The 5,202-nt window shown below is 36.8% G+C and overlaps 1 long non-coding RNA gene across 1 annotated transcript; it reads left to right on the forward strand.

The window, feature by feature from the left end:
- The first annotated feature begins 395 nt into the window (after nt 1-395).
- LOC110681655 lies at nt 396-1,749 on the forward strand. The gene is made up of 2 exons (XR_002503302.1): nt 396-780; nt 1,370-1,749. It is a non-coding gene; the product is annotated as an uncharacterized LOC110681655 (long non-coding RNA).
- Nucleotides 1,750-5,202: the final 3,453 nt, after the last annotated feature.

Consider the following 5,202-nt stretch of genomic DNA (forward strand, 5'->3'; position numbering starts at 1 on the left):
TTATTCCCTAGATGCCAAGCATACTGCGACTTGGCAAGATGTCACCTACAGTTTCACGAATCGTTACAAGTGTAACATTTAAACCAAAAATTCTGAACGTGAACTCTCCATTCTGAAACAGAAAGAGAATGAAGGCTTCACCGCTTATCTAAACAGGTGGAGGGAAACGACTTCACTCTTTGAAGATCCTCCTAAAGAAAGAGTGATAGTTTGCCTCTTTATCAAAAATCTGACTCATGAGACCTACTACAAAAAGGGGCAAAGGGACCTATAAAAAGAGACCTGTTGATTAACGAAATAGGTCTCTTTGATGTAAGAGACCTAATATTAGAGATAACAAGTCTCTAAAATATCAAATGGCCCACACTTATTTACGTGAGATATAAGGAGGGGAATAAAAGACCTGTTGTATAATTCAACGGGTCTCTTATGTGCGTAAGGGCCCACCACAAACCTCACTTTTCCTTTTAATTTTTTTCTTAAATATTTTTACCCATAGACCCATAGATATTCGTATTCATTATACATTAATTACGTGACTCTCTCTTTCTCCTTCATCATTTGACTCTCATCTCATCTGAATTTTTTTTAATCATAGGGAAATTAATGGCTTGATGCGCCGCCAACTCATTATCTACAACTTTGTTGCATCCTCATACCGACTTTGATACATCGTCGTCCTACACCGGCGTTGCCTCCTCCTCTTGTGAAAAATCTAGATCTAGAGTCTTGTGGTCAAATTTGCACAAATTATGTAACAATTCAATTAGTCTTGAAAAGGTATGTCTCCATTTAAATTTTAATTTGAAAAGTTTTCGGGTTTTTGGTAGAGTGGGCGGTTTTTATTTTTTTGGTGGGTGGCTAGAGTTTTACTGGGGTTGGGGTAGTTTTGGTTTTTTTTTACAAGGCCAGTCGCAGATTGGGGTTGGTTTTTCACAAGGTTAGGTTGTTTTTCACGTGGAGGGGGGGGGGTCGGGATGGTTTTCACAAGGGTGGGGGTGGTTTATCACGAGGCTAGGGTGGTTTATACAAGGGTTAGTTGTTTTCATGGGGATACAGGTGTTTTATGTGGTTGGGATGGTTTTGGGTTAGGAGATTTTGGGGGTGGTTACAGGAATAGCTTTGGGTTTATACGGGGGTGTGGCCGTGTGGGTGGTTTGATGACTTTCTGGGTTTAGTTGATTTTGGTGAAGGCTGCTATAAATGCAATGTATGTTTAAATTGATTTTATCCCTTTATTTTTGCTATTGATGGTGGGAGAGAAGAAACTAGCGTTGTTAAGGTTGAGTTCATACTAGTTTTAACTTGAATTACAAGACTTAGAGCTTTATTTTATTGTTAATTGATTGTATCTTATATTGGTTTACAGGAGGATGAACAATGATCAATTCAAAAAACTCAGTAAGCTGATGAATGGAGGATAAAAGGAATTACAAAGATGTATTTCGTTCACTTGTCGTATAAAATGATGGGAATGTTGGAATGTTCTTTATTTTGGTAACTTATTATAATTTATTCAACCCACATTCACTTAACCATGTTAAACTTGGTGGATGCAACAAACAACCTGTCCTTCTAGGCGGCAAGAAGTAATGAATACAAGGCGCACATCAGATCCTTCGTGCAAGATTCCATGATTTTTTTTTATCATTCATCTTTATTCCCCCATTCATGTCTATCATAAGTTTTCCATTTCGAATTTCTATATGTTTCGTTCACCTTTTCCATTAATAAAATGAGCATATTTCCTTTACTTCTCGATCATAACATTTTTCATCACCTCAATAAAAAAAATCAATTACCGAACTAAACACAAGGTACACCAATGACTTGAGGCATCTTTGCAACCCTGTCATTTCCTATTAGTCTTTCAATCAAATATCCATTTCTTCGTCAACCACTTTGAGCCTTGTCTAACGACTGACCTTATTTATTCCACCCACATTCACTTAACCTTGGGTTGGGAAGGTGTGCAATTTGTGTAACATTCAGAAATCAAGTTAAAAAAAAGAAAATACAAAAAGAATAAGAATATAAAAACAAAAGTCTAAAGGTAAGTGTTCTAATGTCTTTGATATGAACATGGGTCAAATTACGTCTCTCACCAAGTGCTTGGTACCGTGCAGGGAAAAAAGAATGCTAAGTGAGTGACGAATCGCATGATCTGAGATTTCCTACATTGATTTTAAAGAATAAAAAAAAAGAAAATAAATTCAAAACAAAAAAATATATATGATAAAGAAAACTTGCAAAGTCCAATACATAATTCCATATCTTGGGGGCTTCTATCGGGTATTGAGACTTTTACCCCTTTCTTCCTTAAACCATCTGCTTAACCATTATAACCCTTGAAAGACCTCTTTGATATGTACACACACTTGTGCAAAGTTTTGCTAGAGCTACGTTTGGCCTAATTCCTAACGGATACGTAGGCAACCTCACATTGAGGTGCGACCACATTCATATGCATGATTGAGTCGAAAAATATCAAATGCTTATCCCTATGACCCTATCCATCTAGATCTAGACCTGGGGGCTTGAACCCACATCACTTAGCCTACCTATGCCAAACAGTTACCATTTTTACTTTTCTCACATATCTTTCCATCACCATAGCCTTTGCAGCCTCACCGTAGTATCACTTTCACACACTTCTTGCATACATACATAGCCATATCATCTTTCCCTTAAGAACCCTTTATCACGAAATCTTGTTCCACTACTGCGCATACTTCATCATCTTTCAAGACAACATTCATTAGAAGAAACATTATATACTTGCTTAGCTTTCTGACCTGAGCAACATTCATTGTTTCACGCATCGCATAATGTGATGAACAACATTTATATATCAATTATTTGTAATCATACAAAGAATATTGCGCTTAGCTCCTTGACCTAAGCAACGTTATTTATGCAATAATCACTTCATCTATATACGTGCTTAGCTTCCAAACCTAAGTGACATTCAAGATCGTTTCTTTACACCATATATGATGCTTAGCTTCATGACTTAGGTTCATTCATCTATCGTGTCACATGATGTAATTATCCTTAGCCTCTTGGCCTAAGAACATACATCATGCATAGCAATTCAATCCATACATCATTTCGTCTTGCTCAAAGAGGAAGTTCAAAACTTCTTCCCCTTTTCATCTTTTTCATTAGGGGAAGTTCAAAAAAATTTCAAAATTTTTTATTGAGGGAAGTTTGAAAACAAAACTTCATTTTTTGTGTCTTTCTTTTTCTGGAGAAAGTCGGTACCCTCCACTCATCTCATGACAAAAATGACGAAATTTTTTTGCATTTGCATTTTTGGTTGCTTGTGTTTGCACACACACAACCACAAGTTATACACATGTCATGTCATGTAAAGTCTAGCTTGGTCAAGTTAGTTTGTCAAGTCAATCATAGTCTATACGAATCCCTTTGCAAATTTTATGTGTTGGTCTCAATTACAGCCCACGTTCGGGGATAAGTGACCCAATTACAGGCCATGTTTGGGGACAGCAAACAACCTACAGCCCATGTTCGGGGACAAGTGAACTAACTATAGCCCATGTCCGAGGACAAGCGGACATTCTATAACCCACGTTCAAGGACAAGCGAACCATTTACAGCCCACGTTCGAGGACAAGCGAACCATCTATAACCCACGTTCGGGGACAAGCGAACCATCATAATTGTTTTGATCATATTCCAAGAGAAAATGATTCACGGCACAAGGTTCTCGATACGCAGAGATTTGCAATCTCATCATCAGACAAGTTTTTCCTCAAGCATGGAATGTTGTCGGTCGTTGCCACCTTTCAAGGCAAAGAATTCAGCGATTATATCATCTATCAACTTTCCTCAAGCATGGAAAGTATCTCAACAAACATCATCCGGTGGATTTCTTGGAGCATAGAAAACTTCCAAATTCATCTGTCGACTTTCCTCAAGCATGGAAATTATCTCAACAAACATCATCCGTTGGATTTCTTAAAGAATAGAAAACTGCGAAATTCATATGTTGACTTTCCTCAAGCATGGGAAGTATCTCAACAAACATTATACGGTAGATTTCTTTAAGCATAGAAAGCTACAAAACTCATTTGTCACCTATACAATGTTGTCAGATATGCATTCTATCCTTTTACTCTTTTATCAGTGGAACTAACATTTTTCTGCATGTATCGGCGTATACAGAGTGATTTAGGATCACAGAATGTCTTAAATCATTCTCCGTCCCTATCGACTACTTTGACTATCGTTTTTGAAATTAACGTTCCTAAAAATTCAGTCAAAGTGGGGGCTTCGGTAGACACCTAAAAATGTCTCCCCAAAACCAAACCCGATGATGAAAAACCGTTCACCGCCATTATTGGTAGGTTTGATTATTTAAAATTTGGAGTTCTTAAATCAATGTTTCCATTCAATACATTTTAAATCAATCCAATTCATAGCTCATTTCCCTAAATAATAACTTTTTTTTTTGGTAAGTCAGTGTAAAAGTTTTATAGCTCTGAAAAACTTTTTACAACTTATCACAAGGGGGAGCAGGATAATAGGCTACAAGCAGCCTAGAAATACCAACAAAGAGAACTATACAATGAGTTTTTCTATACTTTTTCTATCTACCCCCTTCATCTTCCTAGAATTTACACCTAAAATTCTATTTTTATCTCAAACTTTACACATTTTACAACTGTTTCTATACAAAGAATTTTCTTATCCCAAATAGCTACATTCCTAGCTTTCCATATCTGATAAATGATTGCTAAAGCACAGACTCTTAGCAATCTTCTCTGAAATTGAGTTTTCTGTTTCTTGATCTGCCTCGAGAGTGATGTTTAAGTACTAACATTACAATCGAAACTGAGCCAGCTCAAAATCTGCATCCATATCTTCCTGTTATAACTGCAATAAAAAACAGGTGCTTGTGCGTTTCTTCCTTGTTTCCACATAACATACACTCTGTCACGTTTCCAGCACCAAAACTATGTAATCTGTCTCTAGTCATCAATCTTCCCTAGATTGCAGCCAAGAGATAAATTTATGCTTAGGCATAACCCATCTTTCCCAAACAAAACTATCCTATCTAAAACAAGGTTAGTCAAGCCTCAGAGCCTGATAATGCTTACTAATCTTATAAGCACCTTAACCAAATTGGCTAACAGAGTAAATACTCTTCAGTCTCTCTTTTACTACACATAGCTTCTT

The sequence above is a fragment of the Chenopodium quinoa genome, unplaced genomic scaffold, assembly GCF_001683475.1.
Source record: "Chenopodium quinoa cultivar QQ74 unplaced genomic scaffold, ASM168347v1, whole genome shotgun sequence".
Lineage (NCBI taxonomy): Eukaryota > Viridiplantae > Streptophyta > Magnoliopsida > Caryophyllales > Amaranthaceae > Chenopodium > Chenopodium quinoa.